The sequence below is a fragment of the Rhinolophus ferrumequinum genome, chromosome 3, assembly GCF_004115265.2.
Source record: "Rhinolophus ferrumequinum isolate MPI-CBG mRhiFer1 chromosome 3, mRhiFer1_v1.p, whole genome shotgun sequence".
NCBI lineage: Eukaryota > Metazoa > Chordata > Mammalia > Chiroptera > Rhinolophidae > Rhinolophus > Rhinolophus ferrumequinum.
Genome location: NC_046286.1, coordinates 95,353,155 through 95,377,150, shown reverse-complemented (window position 1 = coordinate 95,377,150; position 23,996 = coordinate 95,353,155). Strand labels below are relative to the sequence as shown.

The following is a 23,996-nucleotide window of genomic DNA, read 5'->3' as shown; positions in this document are numbered from 1 at the left end:
GCTATATTAGGTAGGGTAAGTAACTCAATAAATCAAAATAAGTAATAGTTAACAGTATTTTCTTCTTAAAATGTAATCATGCTAGTGCCAGTTCTGTCATGAGGATGTAAGTTCATTGCAGCTCATCGCTTCTGCTAAATACAACTAAAAATTCTGGTAATATAACCCCTACTTAAGTACCAACCACCTGAGGACTATGAAAAATACTGAAAAAAAGATTTAAAAAAAAAAAAAAAAACAGAGAGGAAGAACTAGAAAACAAACGATAAAATGGCAGACTTAAATCTAACTACATCAGTAATTACATTCAATGTTAATGACATAAATACTGCCAAGAAAAATATACTGTAAGCCACTTTTGTCATTTAAAATTTTCTAGTAGCTACATTAAAAAATAAAAAATAAACCCTTATATCAAAAATATTATTGTTTCAATGTGCAGTAAATATAAAAAATAATAAAACATCCCTTTGGTGGGGGAGGGACTATATTTAAAAACCAGTATGTATTTTGCACTGAACGCACATATCAATTCAGACTAGGCACGTTTCAAATGCTCAAATGCTCAATAGCTACATGTAGCTAGTAGCTACTATACTGGACAGCAAAGCTCCAAACATATCAATTAAAAAGGAGATCCACAGAGTGGATAAAAAAATAAGGACTTGTTTGCTGACAGTATCTTTGAAAAGTTAAAAGCATACCTACAATATGACAAAAAAATTCCGATCCTAGGTATTTACCCAAGAGTAAGTGAAACAAACATCCTCCAAAGACTTTTACAAGAATAGCCTTAGTAGCTTTATTTGTAATCGCTCACACTGGAAACATCCCAGATGTCTATAAACTGGTGAATGGATAAACAAATTGTGATATATTCATATACTGTAGTAGTGTACTACTCAGCAATAAAAGGAAACAAGCTATTGGTACAAACAACAATGTAAATGAATCTCAAAATCACTACATTGTGTACAAGAAGTCAGGCAATAAAGGCCATGAGTGGTATGATTCCATTTCCATCAAACTCTAGAAAATGCAAACTGACTCATAATGACTAAAAGTAGACCAGTGGTTGCCTAGGGAGGGAGGGATGGATTACAAAGGAGCACGAAGCATATTTTGGGAGTAATGGAAATATTTTTTTACCTTGAGTTACATATGCATATATCAAAACTGACGAAAGTAAACATGTTAAATATGAAGAATTTACCATACTTCAATTATACCTCAATTAAGTTTTTTAATTAATAAATAAGTAATAAAACTAGAAATAAATAGCAGACCAGAAATCAAAATGCCCTACCCCCTGACAATTTAAAAATGTTCTTAAATAATGATTCTGTCAGAGTAAAGAAAAACTACGTGGTGATTACAGAGATCTCGAGAACAATAGCTATTATAGAAATAATGACAACCACTGGAATTAATTAGAATACCAAGTATTTACTTCAAAAACTGGAAAATAAGAGCAAAGACCTAAGCATTTATTCTACTTTCCCTGAACAAATTTTGAGTAACCCTAGCTGAGAAAGCTAAGGTTTTCTTACAGAAGTTTCCCAACTACAAAAATGTAGAAGAAATGATAGTTTTTCTTTTAATCACCATTTTATAATGCCCAATGAAATAATTAACTATGCAAAGGTCATCACTGAGTAGGACCACAAAAAAATAGATCAAAAGGGAACATTGCAATAAAAGTATTGGGCTATTGTCACCTGAGCTCACTGATCAATTTTAGCATCACAAAAAGAACAGCTAGATGTCATGTCTCTCCTAACAGGAGGTGATGTCAATGCCCTATAGCATTGGGGAAAAAAATTTTTTTAAATGCTAATTTAAAAAAAAATTAGTTTCAGGTGTACAAAGCAACAGAATAGTTAGACATTTACACCCCTTACAAAGAGGTAACCTTCCCTCCCCCAAGCTACTACCCCTGACAACTTATATAACTGTTACAATACCATTGACTATCTTCCTTATAGCCACCTCCTGTAACTATATACCGTATTTCCCCCAAAATAAGACCGGGTCTTATATTAATTTTTGCTCCAAAAGACACATTAGGGCGTATTTTCAGGGGATGTCTTATTTTTTCATGTACAACAATCTACATTTATTCAAATACAGTCATGTCATCTTCTTCTGGAACATCGTCATATCATACTAAATGAGTCCATCTGGCTGACGATGTTATTTGGGGCTTATTTTGGGGGTAGAATTTATTATTGGGGAAACACAGTGTGTGTGTATGTATATATAATTATACATATGTATATAATTATAGTTGACATACAGTATTATTCTACTTCAGCTTTGGTTGTACAATACATCGGTCATGCATCAACACAATGTACACAATCTATGAAGTGACCTCCTTGATAAGTCCAGTGCCCCTCAGGCACCCTACATAATCTTTACAACATTATTGATTATATTCCCCATTCTGTATTTCATATCCCCGTGACTATATTGTGTCTAATAATTCACTCTTTCTAGTCCCTTCACCTTCTTCCCCATCCTCCCCTCTCATCTAGCAGCCAACAATATTTTCTATATCTCTGAGTTTATTTCTGTTTTGTTTGCTCATTTATGCTGTTCTTTAGATTCCACATATAAATAAGATCATATGGTATTTGTCTTTCTCAATCTGACTTATTTCAGCATAATATTGTCAAGGTCCATTCATGTTATTACAAATGGTAAGATTTCATTCTTTTTATAGCTGAATAATACTCCATTGTATAAATATACCACAGTTTCTTTATCCAATCATCTATAAATGGGCATTTCAGTTTCCATATCTTGGCTGAATAGCAATGCAATAAACATAGGGGTGCATGTATTGTTTCAAAATAGTGTTTTGGATTTCTTTGAACAGATACCCAGGAGTGGAATTGCTAGGCCATAAGGTAGTTCCATTTTCAATTTTTTGAGGTACTTCCATACTGTTTTCCATAGTGGCTGCACCAATCTGCAATTCCACCAACAGTACACGAGAGTTCCCTTTTCTACACATCCTCACCAACACTTATTATTTGTTGATTTATTGATGATTGCCATTCAATCATCAATATGAATGATTGAATGAGGTGGTATTTCATTGTGGTTTTTATTTGCATTTCGCTAATGATTAGTGATGTTGAGTATTTTCTCATATGTTTGTTGGCCATCTGTATGTCCTCCTTAGAGAAATGTCTCTTCTTCTCCTCTGCCCATTTTTTAATAAGGCCGTTTTTTGTATTGAATTGTATGAGTTTTTTATAAATTTTGGATATTAACCCCTTATCAGATGTATCATTGGCAAATATCTTCTCCCACTTGGTAGGATGCCTTTTTGTTTTATTGGTGGTTTCCTTTGCTGTGAAAAAACTTTTTAGTTTGATGAAGTCCCAGATGTTTATTTTTTGTTTTGCTTTCCTTGCCCCAAGAGATATATCAGTAAAAATATTACTAAAGGTAATGTCTGTGAATTTACTTCCTATATTTTCTTTTAGGGGTTTTATGGTTTCGGGTCTTACATTTAAGTCTTTAACCCATTTTGAATTTATTCTTGTATATGGTGTAAGAAGATGGTCCAGTTTCATTTTTTTGCATGTATCTATCCAGTTTTCCCAGCATCATTTATTAAATAAACTGTCTTTACCTCAATGTAAATTCTTGCTTCCATTGTCATAGATTAAATGACCACATAGGTATGAATTTATTTCTGGGCTCTCTATTCTGTTCCATTGATCTATATCTGTTTTTATACCAATAATATGCTGTTTTAATTACTATAGCCTTGTAATATGATTTGATGTGAGGTAACGTGATACCACCAACTTTGTTCTTATTTCTCAAGTATGCGGTGACTATTTGGGGTCTTTTATGATTCCATATAAATTTTAGGATTATTGTTCTAGCTCTGTGAAAAATGTCATTGGTAATTTGATAGAGATTGCATTGAATTTATACATTGCCTTTGGTAGTATGGACATTTTATTTTTTTTCTGCTTTTTTTTTTCCCTTTTTTTAATTTTTTTAATTTATTGGGGTGACAATTGTTAGTAAAATTACATAGATTTCAGGTGTGCAATTCTGTATCACATCATCCATAAATCACACTGTGTGTTCACCACCCAGAGTCAGCTCCCCTTCCATCACCATATATTTGATCCCCCTCACCCTCATCCCCCACCCCCCAACCCCTTTACCCTCTGGTAACCACCAAATTACGTTCCCCAGATTAATTTTCAAACCCGTGGCCATCCTGTGGTCACCGACTGCCCTCCAATCCCCTCACCCTCCCCCCTACCCCCCACCCTTCCCGCCCATCTAGCAACCCTCAGTTTTTCCTCATTGTCTCCAAAACTTTCTGATTAGTTCATTCACTTATTCTTTTCTTTAGAATCCGCAAATAAGTGAGATCATATGGTACTTATCTTTCTCTGTCTGACTTATTTCACTTAACATAATGTTCTCTAGATCCATCCATGTTGTTGCAAATGGTAAGATTTCTTTCTTCTTTATGGCTGCATAATACTCCATTGTATAGATGTACCACAGTTTCTTAATCCAGTCATTTACCGATGGGCATTTTGGTTGTTTCCATGTCCTAGCTATTGTGTATAGTGCTGCAATAAACATAGGAGTGCATAAAGATTTTTGAATTGGAGTTTTGGATTTCTCCGGATAGATACCTAGGTGTGGAATTACTGGATCATAGGGTAGTTCCATTTTCAGATTTTTGAGATACCTCCATACTGTTTTCCATAGCGGCTGCACCAGTCTGCAATCCCACCAACAGTGCACAAGCGTTCCCTTTTCTCCACATCCGCGCCAGAACTTGTTGTTTGTTGATTTATTGATGATAGCCATTTTGACTGGGGTGAGGTGGTATCTCATTGTGGTTTTTATTTGCATTTCTCTGATGGTTAGTGAGGTTGAGCATTTCTTCATATGTCTGTTTGCCATCTGTATGTCCTTTTTAGAAAAATGTCTCTTCAAGTCCTCTGCCCATTTTTTAATTGGATCGTTTGTTTTTTTGGAGTTGAGTTGAGTGAGTTTTTCATAGATTTGTGATATTAATCCCTTATCAGATATATCATTGGCAAATATCTTTTCCCATTCAGTAGGATCCCTTTTTGTTTTATTGATGGTTTCCTTTGCTGTGAAAAAACTTTTTAGTTTGATATAGTCCCACATGTTTATTTTTTCTCTTACTTCCCTCGAGCGAGGGTATATATCAGTAAAAATCTTACTCCGGGTAATGTCTGAGAAGTTTCTTCCTATATTTTCTTCTAGGTATTTTATGGTTTCAGATCTTACATTTAAGTCTTTAAGCCATTTTGAATTTATTTTTGTATATGGTGTAAGGAGGTGGTCCAGCTTCATTTTTTTGCATGTGTCTGTCCAGGTTTCCCAGCACCATTTATTGAATAGACTGTCTTTACTCCATCGTACATTCTTGCTTCCATTGTCGTAGATTAAATGGCCATATAGGCGTGGATTTATTTCTGGACTCTCTATTCTGTTCCATTGATCTATGTGTCTGTTTTTATGCCAGTACCATGCTGTTTTGATTACTGTAGCCTTGTAGTATAATTTGAAGTCAGGTATTGTTATACCTCCCACTTTGTTCTTATTTCTCAAGATTGCCTTTGCTATTCGGGGTCTTTTATGGTCCCATATAAATTTTAGGATTATATGTTCTATTTCTGTGAAAAACGACGTTGGTAGCTTGATAGGAATTGCGTTGAATATGTATATTGCCTTAGGCAGTATGGACATTTTAATTGTGTTAATTCTTCCTATCCATGAGCATGGTATAGGTTTCCATTTATTTGTATCTTCATTCATTTCTCTCTTCAGTGTCTTATAATTTTCTGAGTACAGGTCTTTAACTTCTTTGGTTAAATTTATTCCTAAATATTTTATTGTTTTTCTGGCAATTGTAAACAGGATTTTTTAAAGAATTTCTCCTTCTGGTAGTTTGTTATTGGTGTATACATATGCAACAGATTTCTGAATATTAATTTTGTATCCTGCTACTTTACTAAATTTATTTATCAGTTCTAATAGTTTTTTTGGTGGAATCTTTGGGATCATATCATCTGCATATAATGACAATTTTACTTTCTCCTTTCCAATTTGGATGCCTTTTATTTCTTTTTCTTGCCTGATTGCTGTGGCTAGAACTTCCAGTACTGTGTTGAATAAAAGTGGTGAAAGTGGGCAGCCTTGTCTTGTTCCTGATTTTAAGAGGAATGGTTTTAGCTTTAAAAATATGGAACATTCATGAATTTGCATGCCCTCCTTGTGCAGGTGCCATGCTAATCTTCTCTGCATCACTCCATTTTAGTACGTGTGCTGCAGAAGTGAGCACAGCATTGAGAAATTCTTAACAAGAAAGTGTGCTTCCATTTAATCAAAACTTTACAACTTCCATTTACATAAACTATGACACCGTGAAGAAGCAAAGAGATAAACCCAAAAATGTCAGGCATCATGCAACACCACTGATGTCTTGCATGATGCCAAGACAATTGACACAGTTTTAGTAAGAAATGGTAGAAAAAGTAATGGTAGGAGAGTGGGAGGGCAAGTGTTGTAGCTACAGATAGACTTAAGAGATTTAACAACTAAGTGCTAAGTGTGGACCATGTTTGAATTCTGAGTTAACAGAAAAGAAAAGTCACTGTAGAAAGCATTTTGGGGACAATTGAGAACATTAAATGTAGATTGACATGCATCAAAGAACTATTGTTAATTTTGTGGTTGATAATAGTACTGCAGTTATGTAAGAAAATGTCATGTTTTCTTGAGATGTGTACTGAAGCATGTAAGAATGAAATAATTTGAAGTCTAATATTTGCCTTAGAATACTTTATCAAAGGAAAAATGTTTGATTAAAAAATACAGCAAAATCTTATAGATTCTTAACATTAAGTGATAGATATGTGGAAGTTATATGCATTTCTGTATTTGTTTAAATTTTTTTATAATAAAATGTATTAAGTGACAAATAGTGTCTTGTTAATATAGCAGAAAAGAAGCATCTGGTTCAAGATAGCAAACAGTGCAGGCATTTGCCTCCCATCCGTTCTGACACTCCAATGAAATAAAAGAATAGAAGCACAAAAAAAAGGAATAGTCACAAAATGAGACAGAGAATTGGACAGAATATCTTTAGTATAGGAAAGACTCTGACAGATTTCTGCAAGACTGAGGGGTATATGTTTAGGGATGAAACCAGCAAAGAAAGTCACTTCAAGAGTACGCTCTGTGGTTTCTATAAACTAGGTCCCTCATGGGCATTCGTGCCTTAACACCAAAAAGGAATGGAAACTAAGGCTGAAAAGGGAAAAGGTTAATTCAAGATCTGTATGTGTAGCGCAAAGGCACCAGGTGGCACTCCTATACCTCTTTTCCAGCTCACTGTGCCAATATAGGTAGCCTAACTAGGAGACTATCTGTCCCAGCTTGCCTCGGGCTGAAGGGAGGTGGGGAGAAGGAAGGTGCAGCAAACCTCATGACTCTCCTAAGGAACTTTCTAGAGGAAGCTGCAGCTGCCTTCTAGTGTCAGTGTTGGTGCCCAAAAGCAAAGTGCTCCTCAGTCTGGTCATTGAGTAACCTGCAACTGCTCAGTCACTCAGCGAGAGAAGATGCCTGTTAGATTACAGCCCACCCTTCTCTGCACAGAATTCTCAGTCAGAATTATTGATCAGAAAAAGAGTAGCAAGAATAAAGCACACTTATAAAAACAGGAAAAAAAAGAAAAAAGAAAAAAAGTAAAGAAAACCTACACCGGCTCTCTTGCCCTCCTCTTTCTTAAGCATAAATAGCCAAGGATTGTCAGCTGTATGAGAACTGGCAGTACAAGAGGGAAGAACCAACATAAGTAAACAAATAAGCAAAAACTGTGATCAGAGGTAACCAACATAATGAGGAAGCTGGGTTAGTATTCTGAGAGAGATTTAAAAATGTATTAGATCCATAAATAAAAACAGAGTGGTATAAAATGCATAATATATGAATGTTTAAAGATTAAAATTATGATTGTTAATATAAAAATTAAAGACTAAAAATTGTGTCAGATAATCTTCCAGAATATATTTTAAAAAGAGATTTTTTAAAAATGAAAGCAGAATTAGGAGACACTGGGAGCCAATCAGAAGTTCCAACATTCTATGAATATTCTCCCAGAAAAAGAAAACAAAGATAAAGTAGATGTTAATTTTTTTTTAAAAGTGGAAAAGAATGTCTTGATAATAAGAAAGACGCAAACTTTTTAAAAAGCCGTAGCTAGGTACATAATTTTATTGAAATTTCAGAATGTTGAAGAACAAGAAAAGATTTTAAATAGTATTTAAAAGAAAAAATAACACCTACAAACAAAAGAGACTCAAACTAAGAATCAAGCTTCATTAGATTTCTCTTTCATGACACCAAAATCATTAAGACAATCTATTGTTTTAACAACTTCCCAAAAATGTATCTAAGCCTTCTTTTTTTATAATACCCTACCTGGGTTCCCTCACTCCTGAGTTTTTATTAACCTATTCATATTTTAGTCAGTACCACTTTGGGGAACTGAGATCTAAAAGCACATCACACGGTTTCTAAAGTAGTACTCCTTTATTTGTATTATGTTTCCCTCCTTCAAAATAAATACCCTTTAAAATTATCTCTTCACATGTACAGTGCTAAGCAATAATGTGGACAAAATGAGTCTTAGGAACAATAACTGAGACCTAATAAGAAATAACAGAAATGGGAGCGGAGAAGGTTAACCAGGAAAAACAGATGCACTAGTAAACAGACAAAGCAATCAAAAGAAAAAGATTGCAATGCCTGAAAATGTAAGAAATGGGACAGAAAAGGGCACAGTAGCAGTGACATGAAAGATTGTTTCCTGGAATTGTCTTACAGAATATACCTAGTGGAGAATGTCAGAATTTCTGCTATAGTAGCAATTTGGAGGAGATTGGAAGTAGAGAAAGAAATAGGGGTGGAGGTGGTATCTAGAGAGAATAAATGAAGGACAAAGTGAAAGAGGCAAATATTTTTGTTTCAAGACAACATCATTCTTCTTGTCACTCAGATGCAATCCTTGTGATTTATCACTGACTCCTCTCTTGGCCTGTATATTCAATCAATTGCTCAGTCACTATAGCTTTTACCTATGAAATGTCTTTTACATCCATTTCTTTTCTTTTCCACTATGATCACCTTAGTTCAGATGCCAATTTCCTCCTACTTAGAAACTTAGAATGATATTCTTGACTTTGATTTTATACCCATTTCTTATTGACTAAATTGTGTCTCTCCAAAATTCCTATGTTGAAGCCCTAAACACTGTCACTGTATTTGGAGATTGGACTTTTAAAGAGCTAATTAAATTTTAAATGAGGGTCATAAGAGTGAAGCCCTAATCCAATATGATTGTTGTCTTTATAAGAAGAGGAGGAGACACCAGGGATGAGCGTGCATGTGAGGACACAGTGAGAGGCAGTTGTCTGCAAGCCAACGAGAGAGGCCTCAGTAGAAACCAATCTTGGCCTTAACTTCCAGCCTCCAGAATTATGAGAAAAAACATTGTTGTGTAAGCCACCCAGTGTGTGGTGTATTGTTATGGCAGCCCTAACAGACTAACACACCCTCACAGTGAAGGTGGACGAAACTTTTTAAAATGCAACACTCACTGTTACTCTTCTCTTCACAAATTATTAATGATTTCCCATAGAGAATTCTCACCCTTCTCTTTAAAGGTATGCTTCATGGATTTACCTTTCACCATTCCCATGTTTGAACAAAATAAGACTCCTCATCATTTCTACACATGCCAAATAATGTTTACTTCCATGCCTTTCCCAGTCTGTTTCTCTACCTGGGAATGCACTTCTCTCCAAACTCATCGGTGTCAGGAGTAGCAGGACCCTGATCTCAAGAATTCCCAGAATTTCAGGTGTTACTTGCCCCGTAAGAATGGCCCACTTCTAATTTCAGACCTGATAGAACTCAAATATTTGGAAACAGTCTGTTGGGCTTCACGTCCTAATGACTTTTTTGTCTCTATGAGCCACATCCAGTCTGTCAGTAAATCTTATCATCTTTCACTTCAAAACACATTCAGAATCTAATCATTCTCACCAGCCACCTTGTCACCACCATGGTCCAATTCACCTGCAATCATCTCTCGCCTGTGTTATTGCAGTTGCCTCCTAATGGGCTTTCCTGCTTCTGCCTTTGATAATGCAGGCTGCTATCAACAGAGTAGCCAGAGTTTTCTTAAAATACAAGTTACATAAATTCTTGTGCTCAGGACTCTCCAGGATATTCCCACATCACCCAGAGGAACAGTGAATTCTCTATCATGGCTTACCAGGACTAAAAGATCTGTTCTCCACTACTACTCGCTATTGCTCTGACCTCATCTCCTATGATGCTACCCATCAACACTCTATCCACTCCAGCTTCCTTCCTATTCCTCAAATAGAATAGGAAGTTTTCAACCTCAGGGCCTTTGTACTTGCTCTCTGCTTTCCCCAGATATCCCTATTGTTTCTTCATTTACTTTCTTCAGGACTTTCCTTAAAAGTTACATTTTCGGTGCTGTCTTCCATGGTCATACTAACTAAAATTTCAGCCATTTCCTGGACACATGTTTTGTCTTTTCTCTGCTTTATTATTTAGTTTCTGTCAGAGCTATCGTTATCCAATATAGTCTGCTTATTCTCTGCTTTCCTTTCTAGAAAATAGATTTCATGAAAGCAAGGATGTTTTCTGTTCTGTTCACTGATCCAATCAGCACAAAGAATGTTGCTTGGCACATGCATAATAGGCACTCAGCAAGTACCTACTAGATGGATGGATGGATGGATGGATGGATGGATGGATGGATGGATGGATGGGTGGATGGATGGATGGATGGATGCATGCATGCCCTGAGCTCTAACGCTGTTTATCTTCCTGAATTTGAGTCCTGATTTTTTTGGTCTAGTTTATTATTCCATGCTTGGGGCCCTGTCATGACACATGAAGGGTGGAGCAATAACCCCAGCCACCTGAATCACTTAAAGCAAGCTCTACATGGAGATAGAAGTACGGTCCACTTTCCTTACAACCACAATAGCTGTCACACTGGTAGTCATCTTGGGACACATTGTAGTTCTGTGCTTGGAGAGGCAAAAAATCCATTTGAGGCATTGTTGGTTGCCAGATTTATCTTAGATCAGAGACAGAGGAACTCTAAAAACTGTGCTCAAAGATATTCAGGGGTGAAAACTTTGGGGTTTAACATATCCTACTGTCAAGAAATTCTTCTTTTGTTTAATCTAAATATCTCATGCTAATAAGAAATTCATTTTCTCTTGTTTTATTTCAGAAAAGATAGGGAATAGGAGGTCTCTATCACGCACATGATAATCTTTTGTGTCCAAAATACTTTTGCCTAAAAAGCATTCCTAGAAGTTAAACAATATGTCCCATCAGTTTGCTAATATTCTTTCTATAGATGATGACAATAAATATGTCGTTAAGATAAATAGAGTCCATGTTTTCAGTCATTGGGATATCCATATACATACATGTGCTTTTACAAGTATTCCAATGAGGCTTTGTCTTCTTTTTGGAATAGAAGGTGTTGCCCCAGGTAGCTTAAGGGTTCTTAGTAAGATTACTGAGCAAAATACTTCTGGTTTGCACGAAACACAGGCAGGCTGTCTCCCAGGTTTTATTATCCCTTCCCACCTTCCTCACTGTATGCAAATTTTGATACAGTCATTCAGATTCTGTGCCGAATGCATTCCATTTGTCCTCCTGGCTCCATTCTCCACTGTTTTCCATTCTGGCTCTCCCCAGGAAGGATGACCAGTATGGTCACATCAGCAGGGTTCCTGCATCCTCAGCCTCTGGATTGGTTTGTACAATGGAGACCGCCAGTAGAAACAAAAATATAAGATTATTAATCCCTCTACCTTGCTCCCAATTTCCTCTGAAGTTACCTGTGTTCCTAACGGGTCACTGATCATTTCAACATCCTGTTCTCCATAGGACTTCTCTTCCAGGTTCTAGGAGCTTCTCTGTTGCCTTTTCCTTTGGGCCTAGGACAGGTGACGGCTCTGCTATCTCTCTGTCCAAGTTCCTATGCTGTACCTGATGGTTCTAATGCACCTCATACACACCTTTGTAATTTGGCCCTTCGAATGAAACAAAACCAAAACAAATACATCTCACCTCAAATTTCCCTAATCTAATGTGTGTTACTTCTGTTTCTTTTTGGGACTCTGACAAATACAGATATCTATACCTTGCTCACTTTAACCATTTGCTTTGGGAAAATATTATGTTAAGTTTAACACATGGGATGAGTCCTGATTGGCTGAAGCCAATGAGAACATTTTATTTTTTTGGCCACAGTGATTGGTTAGATGGACGGTATTGGCTATAACCTAAGCTAGTCCAATTTGGGTAAATTTTAGGACTTTTGCCTGGAAATTTTAGATGCAAGTTCTTTCTTTCTCAGTGAGTAAGCCAAGAAGTATATAGGCCAATTTTCACTAGTAGCTATCCTACAACCATAAGAAGAATCTGCCTTAGAATGAAGCAAACATATGGGCAGCAGAACAGAAAGGAAAAGGAAGAAACCAAATCCTTGACAGAAACTTTGGGTGAATCCTGAAACCTAGCGTTTCAGACTTTCATGAGCTAATACATCTTCATTATTGTTTTTGCCAATTTCAGCTGGCTTTTCTGCTGCTTGCGTCATAATGAGTCTGAGTAACATATTTACACAGAAACTTAATTCTGATGATTTCTCACAAATTTTCCAGCTGGAAATAGGTATGGATAGTGAAATAAACCAGGAAGAAGCAATGCACAAATAAGGATCTTTTCCTTTCTGAGAGACTTCTTGAAGTATTTCCAAGTGGCCAATAAAACTGTGTGTACCAGTGAGCTCATTCAGCCATTCTGGAACACTCTTTGTAGGAATCCAATTAAGAAATTATTCAGTCTACATGGTCTCTTTCTCTTGAAAACGCATCTACAACCTGATGTCATTACTGGCAGTTGTCTTGGAGACAACAAAAGCTCAGTTCAAAACAGAATTTAGGAGAGTCTTTATACACAAACAAGGCAGAGGGGTGGTGGCCTATGAAATTAATTTTTCAAATATCTAGAAAAGGTTAAGATCCTCCAAAAATGAGAGAAATGAGAATAGATAAAGGGTAGATGGCTTTAATATATGATGAAGAACAAAGAAAAGACTCCATATGCCTAGACTGTGATACAAACCCAGGGAACTATGAAAAGAAAAAAAAAAAAAAACCACAAAATCTCAGACATACACTTATCAGGGGATTTCAGAGATGTTTACTTATCAGGAACCATTTCAGGCATACAACTTATATCCGGATAGCCAAAGTGCAATGGCAAAAGTGCTTTGGAGTAGTTACAAAACTGTGAACCTAGAAGAAAAGATAGAATTAACAGCTAAGGAGAAAAAAAAAATCTGATTCTATCCCTTCACGTCATAAAACATGGGGTTATCCTGTGTTGAAATTTGTTACCATCAAGGATCCCACCAAGGATCCCCATGTGCTGAAGATGTGGGTAACAACTTTCCAGTGGGTTTGATAATAACATCATAATATATTGATGCTCTGCAGAATTCCTAAGGTATATAGTAAGATTGGTATATTATTCATTCATTTATTCAACAAGTATTTACTGAGCACATTTTATATGTATGTTTAAAAAGCTGGAAATGTAAGAGTCAACAAACATGCAAAACTATGTGCCCTCATGGGGCTTACACTCCAGAAGTAGACAGAAAATAAACTAAGCGAGGAAGAAGAATATATACAATGCTGGCATTAAGTGCTGGAGAAAACAATAGAGAACGATAAAAAGTTCAAGGTAGAGTGGAGGGTATTTTAAATTTTTATGTAGGGCATATAAGAAAGGTGTCCCTGAGAAGGTGATATTCGATAAAATACCTGAAAAAAGGGGAGTCAACCCTGTGAATAATTTTCAGAATTGACTTCTTAACATAACGAATATTATATGAAAAGGCCCTGAATAAGAAACTTACCTAGTAATCATCAGGGCCATGAAGGAGTGCTTGCGACTGCTATGCAGTGACCAAAGGCAGGAATTGTGGTTGAGACTAGAGGACTAGTGGGGAGGTGGGGTCAGTCATGTCAGGCCAACAGATCATAAAGAGACTATTGTCCTCACTCTGTGTATGATGGAAGCCGTTGGCAGTATTGAACGAAGGAGTGACAACACCTGATTTGTGTTATAACAGAATTTGTCTGGCTAGTATATAAAGAATAGCCTGAAGTCAAGAGACAATGGTCCAGGGTGGTAGCAGTGGAGCTAATGAGTAATGGTATACATATATATATACATATACATATATGTATGTGTGTGTGTGTGTGTATATATATGTGTGTGTCTGTATTTTAACCTAGAGAAAAGTTTCAAGAATATTACACAGAATACCCGTACATATTTCAACCAGATTCATCGAATGTTTACATTTTCCCCCCATTTACTTTTGGTAAATATCCCCCTCTATCTTTTGTCACATTATTTTTTTCTGAAGCATCTGAGAATATATTGGAGGCACTATATCCTACTATTACTAAATATTTCAGAGTTTCTACTCCAAGAACAAGGACATTCTATAGATACATTTTTAAGGCAGAATTAACATGGTTTGCTGATTGAGTAAAGATGAGAAATTAGAAAAAGAATTGTCAAGTGTGAACCAAAGCTTTAGCATGAAGAACGAAGAAGTATGAAGTTACCAGTAACTGATGTGAAAAAGACAGAGATAGGGGCAAGTTTGGAAGTGAAGAACACAAATTCAGACATTTTGTTTTGTTTTGTTTTGTTTTGTTTTTTGATACCTTTTAAGCCTCCCAGTGGAAATGCCAGTAAGAAATCCTGGATTTCCAGGTCTAGAGTTCAGGAGAGAGGTCTGGGCTAGAGATTTAAATTTGGGGGTTCATAGCATATATATGATATTTAACACCATGAAATTGAATAAGATCCTCTAGGAATTCATGCAGCTGGAAGATAGAAATACTCCAAAGATAGAGTTCGTGGTCCTCCAACGACTAGAAATTGGGGAGGTAAGAAGGAAGCAGCAAAGAAGACCAAGTGTGTGGTGGGTTCCGAAGGCAGTGAGGAAAGCATTTTAAGAAGGAAAGAGGAAATAAAGGTTGGCAAATGGTTCTAATAGATCAAGATAGAGTCAGGGACAGGATCATTAAATGTGGTAAAGAGGAAATCATTGGTGACCTAAAGAAGGTGGAGTGCTAGGGTGAAAACTTTACTACAGTGAGTTCAAGAGCAAGTGGGAGGAGATAAATTGCCAACAGTAAGTATAGACAAGTCTTCGAAGGAATGTTGCTTGAAAGTAAAGATGGAAATAGGGAAGTTCAGGTGGTGACCAACAGAGTTTTGTTTTGTTTTTAATATGCGATAAAGAGCAGCATTTTACATGCTGATAAGAATGAACGAGTAAAGAGAAAAGAAACAAATTATTGTGAGAAGAGAGGAAAATATTGTTGGCAAGAAGCATGAATTGATTATATAAGTGAAGGAGTTAACCTTAGCTAGGAGTTTGAAGAGTTCATTCGTAGCAATAGAAGCAAGTTTTATTATATATGACAAAGATGCAAATAATGCAGAGAGTGGTGGTGAGAGCTTATAGAAATTCTCTTTTGATTGCTTAAAATTTTCAAAGAGAGGCTGCACAATTTAGGTGGTGATGCAACTTACGAACACAATTTATCAACATAAGTAAGCAAATTTCCATTTCCTACAACTGTAGTCTATGGATTAAATCAACAGTACCATATTTTAGATATTCTGAAATGAATACTGCATTCAGCAAATAAACAGAGGGAGTGGCCAGTTATCTCAGTTGGTTAGAAAGTGGTGCTGGTAGCACTGAGGTTGCCAGTTTGATCCCCACATGGGCCTCTGTCAGCTGAGCCCTCCATAAAAAGAAAGAAGGAAAGAAAGAAAGAAAGAAAGGAAGGAAGGAAGGAAGGAAGGAAGGAAGGAAGGAAGGAAGGAAGGAAGGAAAGAAGGAAGGAAGGAAGAAAGGAAGGAAGGAAAAAAGAAAGGCAGGAAGAAAGAGAGAAAGAAAAATTGGCTTCAAGTAAATAAACGAAAATTTTATACTTGGCATTGAATGAAATCTCAACACTTTGCATTCAATAACTCAGGAAGAACCCACTCAACTCAAAAACTCATAACATCTTGATTCTTTGTAGCAAAAGAGACAATGCATAAATGCAAATAAATGTACATGATACCTTTAAAAAATGTTCAAGGGAAATAGGAAAAAAAAGTTTAGCAGATGAAAATTTAAATGCGGGAATAGATGCTGGAAGTTTGGAGAAACAAGGAAAAGTATGAAATTTGTTTAAGCAAGTGAGAGAGTGTATTGATTAGGGACACGGAGTGTTCCGAGGCCTTTGACTTAGTGACCATGAATGCAAAGACCAGTTAGCATGTCTGCATTTTTCTCCAGGCATGTTCAATCATGTGAATGCAAGCACAAAGTCGGTGGAATTGAATTTAACAAAGTATGTGGTTTAGGAAAGTGTGTATGACAATGAGAGGAAAGGTGGTGGAGGGTAAATGCAAGGGGGTGAATATAAATGATTATACATAGAATTTAAACCAGCTTAAGAGGAATAACTACAAAAGGGATGATGAATAACAGCAAAAATGGTCGGATCAATAGTTAGCGAGCTGCCCCATATGGTAAAAGCAGCTAATACACCACATACACGAAGGGTACCCCTTCTCAGTGGGTGCCATTCATATTTGAAGTTTATGATTTGTATCTTGATCATAATAATTTTTGGCAGAATGCACTCACACATCTTGATCTTGTTTTATTTAAAAAATGGTTTATTATAAGTTTCCAAAAGGTGGAATTGAAGTGTCTTGAAGAACAGCTCCATCTCTAATTCAAAGGCATTGTACGGGCTGGCAGTGGTCCTGCCGATGGATACAAGGTCCTGTTCGGTTGAGGGATTATTTGAATTGGCGCACTAGAGGGAGTGGGCTGCCAGCAAAAGAGAAAGTGGACAAAGAGTGGGGTGTTAACAAGATTATCGTTACCAATTATTGTCATTAACAATAATGACAAGGTCAAGATGATCATGAGAGTGGAGGGCTGAAGTAGGGGAGGGACAACAGTGGTCTAAGAACAGTTTCTGAAGGAACCATGGGGAGAAATTGCCAAGGAAATTACACTGGGGAATTAATGATATCATCTTAAAATTCATCAGTAATTCTAAATGCTTTGTGTTCTTTTTTAAATACTGGGGGTGCCAAAAAAATGTACACAAGTGGACACTTTCATCAATGTTGCTCAAGTAGTAGTTGGTTGTAATCAGAAGTGTCTGGACGCTGATGGTAACCACTTTGAGCACCTCTTGCAATTGCAGAAGTCAAACGTGACTTGTATTCATCTTTTGTTATTGGTATATATTGAGTATTACAATTTTAATACAGTTTTCCTTTCTTAAAATATGTATATATTTTTGGCACCTTCTGTAGTCTTAAAATCCTTTTAAAATTCTATAACAGTATTAATATGAGAATTAAAATAGATTAAAAAGACTCAACATTTTAAACTGGAATTTCTGTGTGTTTTAATTAAAATAAATATTTGCACTATTCTGTTCACCGCAAGTCTGTGTTTATACTGAATACTGTTTGTTGGCAAATAATGTTTATTCACAACCCATTCAATGCTGTCTCCTGTACCCCAGGGGCTGCAAGTCTGGGGATTATGTTTCCCAGGCTCCCTATCCTGGACATTTGCATTCTGTCAATGCTCTCACTTGAGATTTGGAAGTCAAAGGGGAGTTCCACAGGTGAAGAGTGATTGATCACCAGGACTTCAGAGCAAGAGACCTGCAATACTGCTGGCCCCTCGTTACAGTTACTTGACCTCTGGGTGGCAGCAGCAAGTTGCTGAGTTCTCTGCAGCCGTATTACTTCAAACCTAAAGGTAGCCACACCAATGGTCACTTCTTTAGTTTACCAGCAAAGAACCTAAATTCTTATATCAAATCCTCAACTTGTTTTGATGTTTCTTTAATAAATCTTGAATGACAGACTATGTCATGCCAAGACTGGTTCCAGATCTTCAACGATGGGAATCTCATCTTGACTAGTTGGCTTGGTTGGGTTTGCACGCAGAGAGGACCTCATTCGGATGTAAAATAGAATTCTAAAGAGACATGTTACTTAAACTAACAGTTACTTAAATTAACACCTACGGCTGCCTAAAATTAAGGGTTTATTGAAGTCAAAAATTTAGGAGACCAAGATGGCTACGACTGTGGAATAGAAAAAAAAAACTAAAAGGACTCTGGGGTGTGTCAGCTACTTCTGATCACCCTACAATACAGACTATAAAGAAGGAAAATGACAAGCTCAGGTACTTTGCAGTCCTGGATCAAGGTACGCTCAGAGACCCAGAGAGCTTCTAGGGTCCCCATTTTGCAGCCACCTTGTTGATACAGCCAAAAATTGGACCTATGTTCTGTTGCTGCAGGTTGCAAATTTACAATGCAAGATTTCAAAGACTTTCTAGGCCCCTTATGTGAAAGTTTAGGCCTTTACTGGAAAAGAGTGAGCCCTGAGAATTGGGAAGGGGGCATTTTGGAAAATTTCGGTGAATCTTAGTACTTTGAACCACAAATTCTTCAGAGACTTCCTTACCAAGAGAGAAGTAAACCCCTCCTCCCATCTGTCCTTCTTCCTAATTTGCAGGCTATGATGACCCTGCCAGCAGCAATTACTGAGAAAGAGACTGCCAATCACTTAGAACCCAACCAGACAATTACTGACTGCATGAAGAACTTGACTGAAACAAAGCCCCTCTATCTTTCAAAAGTAAGAGAGCCATTTTGTTTAGAGAGTCCCTGCACTGTGTGTAGAAGTTTGCTTTCAAGGGACTACGGCAGGAAGGAGGAAGAAGAGACCCACGTGTGGGGTAGCACATGTGCTCATGCCATAAAGATGCACTTCTGGTATGACACTGGGGTTGATCCTTTTGCTAAACCAGCAACATGGCAAAATTGTGCCATAGTCTGAACACAATTGCATAACACATAAGTAATAGAAATATAAATGATTAGTGCTGATTTCATATGGGCACTATGACTCTTGTTTTATAAATATAATGAACACAATGATGCAGGCATTGGGATAAAACTGAACTGCTATGACTGCATTTTCTTTTTGCTGTTAAAGCACAGAGGGTGAATTGGGGGGCCCAGCTGCCATGATGTATGAGAATAGGATTCTATGTAAACTGAGAAAGTTTGAAGAGAAGACCCATGAGGGGGACAGGACTTGGGTTTAGTAGGGGAGGAAACTGGGGTACTGCCTTAGTCTCTGTCTCTCAGCTTGTGGTGGCCCCGTGATTATCCTTGGCTGTTCTCAGGAATTGGTGCCCCAGCCCAATCAGCCTATTGCAAAATGAAGTACAGACTGTTTCCCTTGATCTGCCAACTTCAGAAACATCTAGAAGAATAATAAAAATAACCATAACTGTAATAATGATGTTACTTATGGTGCACTTACTGACCACATGCCAGGCACTGCCAGGTAGGTACAAAGTGCTTTCCACATATTCGCTCATTTAGTCCCCACAACAGCCCTATGAGTGAGCTTTATTGTTATAATCCTGAATTACAGGTTTGCAAAATCTGAACTTGTGAGAGGTTAAATTACTAGCTTACAATCACGCAGGTAGTTAATGATGGAGCTAGGACTCTAAGCTGAGCCTCTCTGGCTTCTACACCCTAGATCTTAACCTCTATATTCTTCTGACTTCCTTTTGCCACACATGGCCTTATGTCCTGTATGTTCTGTTTATTATATATCTCTCAAATCCAACCACTTTCCCCACCACCATCCCTCTAATAATGAATGCTATGATCTTTCTAAAGGATGACTGTAGCAGCCTCTTAACTGGTCCACTTTTACCCATTTTGGCCCCACTTCTAATCTGTTATCCACATTACAGTCAAAGGGAAAATGTCAAAACATAAAATCGAATCATGTTGCACAGTCTACTGAAAGCATTTTAAAGGTTTCACGTAAAGATCCATCTCCACAGGCCAGTTTTTAAGGCCTGCACAGTCTGCCCTTCCCCCCCATTTGGGGCCTCATGGGGTTCATTGTTCCCTGAAGCTCCTGTCCCCTCCCTTGCTTTCTCTTCTGCAGTCTTCCTCAGCTCCTCAAATGTGCCATGCACTTTTCTTCCATACAGCCTTTGCTCATGCTTTCCTCCATCTGGAGTGCAATTCCAGACCCCCACCCTACTGCTCTGTCACCTACTTAATGCCACTCTTTCTGAAGACCACGGTTCAAATGTCACTTCCTTAGTAAAGTGTTTCTAATCTCTAAATTAATTCCCACCGTTGAAAGGTCTCATAACAACATTAGCTTTTTCTTGGAGGTTGAGGTTTTATGATTATTTGTGTGGTACTTTGATGGATGTATGACTTCCTGATCACAGGGTAAGCTCTATGAAGGCAGGAACTAGATCAGGTTGGTGCTTCCCACTGTAGTCCCAAGGCTTAGGATAATATTGGGTATATGGTAGGTTTCCAAACAATAGTTACTGATTAAATGAAGGTATAACACACTTTCCTGGGGAGAATGAAAAACACAAGCCCTTTCCAAGTCTGTAATGTGCTTCACGCCTCTGTGGAGGATAAAGTTTTCCTGAGAGTGGACGTCCATCTCATCGGGCAGCCAATGCCAGCCAGACAACCCTAGGCGCCCATCAGTTGGAGGCTGGGAGAACAGCCAGCAGGTCCACTTAAGGTATCTCAGCTACTGGGAGGACTGTTTCAGGTTCACAAATATAAGTGGCTCACGTCTCCAGCGAGTCAACCTAAGGAAGCAATAGCTTAGCATACCTTCCTCCCCTCCCCTGAACAGCCTTAAGGTGACGTGGGCATCTGAAAGTAAAGATGAAGAGGAAGAAAGAATCCAATCCTTTCCTCCTGAGCGATAGGCCCAGATGTTTGGATCCCAATCCGGTGGCCACCCAGACAGAGGATGAGATCTATTAGGTTGGTGCACGAGTCACTGCGGTTTAAAAGGTTCAAAATAATTGCAAAAACCACAATTACTTGTGCACCAACCTAATAGGTGATTAGGCTCTGGTGGGTTATCTCCACAAGGAGCTCTGGGTACCCGTAATGAGTGTAGCCCTAAGGCAGAGAGAGGCAGAGGCACGATATGCATTGCGACTGATCCCAAATACTGCCCTCCCCAGGCCCAGCTTCTTGGTCTAACAAGTTTTACAATTAGAGATGGTTTCTTTGGCCTCTAAAAAAATTAAACGCAAGGAAAGATAACACATCAGATTGGTTTACCAGAGTTGTTTCAGATATAGTCATGCCACTTAACTATGGAGATTTGTTCTGAGAAATGCATCGTTAGGCGATTTCGTCATTGTGTGACTATCACAGAGTGCACTTACATAAACCTAGATGGTATAACCTACCACTCACAGAGGTACACACCTAGGCTATATGGTATAGACTATTGCTCCCAAGCTACAACCATGTGATTGCACAAAACACAAGATTAAATCACGCACAAGAGAAAAGGATTCATTCAAGAGTCTCGGTAAACACGAGCTGTATGAAGTTGCTGTTGGCCGAACACAGCATACTGTGTTACAGCAAACTTTTTATAAATATATATATATATATATACACACACACACACACACACATATATGTATATGTATATATATATGTGTATATATATACATATATACACATATATATACATATATATGCCTATATATGTGTGTGTGTGTATATATATATATATATATATATATATATATATATATGGAGAGAGAGAGAGAGTACAATCTAACATAATGGTAAAAAGTAGTGTGGTAAATACATAAACCAGTAACATAGTAGTTTATTATCATTATCAAGTATTATAAACCACACGTAGTTGTATATACTATACTCCCAGTTACAGAACTGGCAGCACAGTAGGTTTTTTTTACAGCAGCGTCACCACAGACAGGGAAGGTGTGGCACTGTGACATTATTACGGCTGCAGCCTCACTAGGCGATAGGAATTTTTCAGCTCCATGATAATCTTACGGGCCCACAGCATATGTGCAGTCTGTTGACCAAAACATCATTATACAGCACATGACTGTGAGTACTTTGATGGGATTCAGGGGAAAGAGAATTTGAAGAAAAAACAAAGCTACATAGTGGAGTGTTGGCAGGGGATGAGGGAAAGAGAAATTTCCTCGGCTTTGTAAGCCAGTCCTTCCATCCAGCAAATTTAGAGAATAGAAAACTGTTTTGTTCAAATTGAAAATTCCAGGGGGTAATTATTAAGATTCTTGCAACATAGTTTCAATTATCTTAGCTGCCATAATCCTGTTGGACTTCATTGTTGGTGAAAAGAGACTATGTTTGACTCTGCTTGGAAACCATAAAACCACAACAAAATAATTCTCCGGAAAGCTACTAGGCAACACCAGGATGGATCTCTTCTGTACCATGAGAAGGACTTGTGATAAAAGACTCAAATAGATTCAAATAGTGAATCTGAAGAAACTGAAGGTGATTCTTCAGCATCATCTTAATGAGTAATCAAGAATAAATGTGATTAAGATATCCAGCGATTTCAGCTTCATACACAACAATAACAAAACCCCGTGAAGCCTGCCCAGTCTCCCTAAAATTATTTGCTACTGATTTGACAGTCAAAAGGTCAGCAGTTATGATCTTTTTTAAAGTCGATTGAAAAGGAGCCGGTGGAATGTCCTCACTGAACTGCATCACTTCCTTCCTGGGACCATCAGGGCACCTCCCCAGTCTTTCAAGATAGGTTCTGCTCAAAAGGTCAACCTGGCCGTGGAAACCTCAGGCAAAAGTTAGAGGCCAGTGCAGCTCATCTCCTCGCTGGGGCTCTCGGCCATTTCTTTCTTCCTCGACCCCCGGGAGGTGAACCCCGTGGAAAGGCTCGCCAAGAGGGTGGGTCACAGCAGGGGCTTTGCTGCTGCGGAGAAACGCCAGAGGCCGTGCATCTCCAGGAGGTACGGGAAGCCTGCCAGAGAGACTCCAGGCCCCCGCCCCCGGCTCTTCCAGAGACCAGCGCATCCTGGAGCCTGGCGCGGGGCGTGCGGAGCCGGGCAGGGGAGGGGTGTGGCGGCCTAGAGGTAGTGCCCGGCCCCTGTTGGGGGACTGAACCGGCCACCCCACCTTTCCTTGGGAAAGGAGCATTACTGCGCGGGGTGGGGGGAGCAGGAGGCCTAAAACTCCGGGGTGCAGCGGGGAGGAGGACCCGTTTGCCGAGGGGAGGGAAGAATCGCCGAGCAGCTGGACGCGGGAGTGAAAGAGTGTGCGGGCGAGCTCGGGGGAGCGCGGCTGCGGATGGGCCGCCGGCCGAGAGCCGCCGGGCTTGTTGTACTCCGTAACCAGGGCGGCCCGGCTCCCCGCGGCGCTACCGCGCGGGGGCTCCGGGAGACCGCCGCCAGCGGTTCGCTCGCTGCGCCGCCTGGAACCTGTACGAGCCGGAGCCGGGGAGCTAGAGAGAGAGAAGGTAAAAGGAAAGGAGGGAGGGTGAAGACGGGGAGAGAGAACGAGAATATGGGTGCACGCCGAACAAATTGCAGACAAATTGTAAGCAAGTTTGTAGTTGCATACTCGGGTTGTGAGTGCCTAATGGGAGGCAGGGGGCAGGGATGGTGCAGGTGGCGTGTGTACGCCTGGTACTCTTGGATGAGGGGATACGGAGGTGGGCAGCGTGCTCCTGGCAGCGTGTACGTAGCTATCCCTATTAATATCCCTCTCCTCTGACTTGTCATTTCCGCTTGTGGCACGTCCCTTGGGCTCCAGCGTGCAGAAGCAAAAGGCAGCCACCCTCTTATTGTGAAGGTCGGCAATGTTGCTACTATCAGA

The 23,996-nt window shown here is 38.6% G+C and overlaps 1 protein-coding gene and 1 non-coding gene across 2 annotated transcripts in view; one reads left to right on the top strand and one right to left on the bottom strand.

Moving 5' to 3' along the window:
* Positions 1-6,262: 6,262 nt before the first annotated feature.
* On the bottom strand, positions 6,263-6,367 carry LOC117020959 (U6 spliceosomal RNA). The gene has a single exon (XR_004422783.1). It is a non-coding gene; the product is annotated as a U6 spliceosomal RNA (small nuclear RNA).
* A 16,595-nt stretch (positions 6,368-22,962) lies between these two features.
* Positions 22,963-23,996, top strand: part of SYNE1 (spectrin repeat containing nuclear envelope protein 1) — a 417,051-nt gene continuing 416,017 nt past the window's right edge. The window contains exon 1 of the mRNA XM_033094253.1: positions 22,963-23,131. The gene's annotated coding sequence lies outside the window, so the exon portion shown is untranslated. The remainder of the gene's footprint in view (positions 23,132-23,996) is intronic.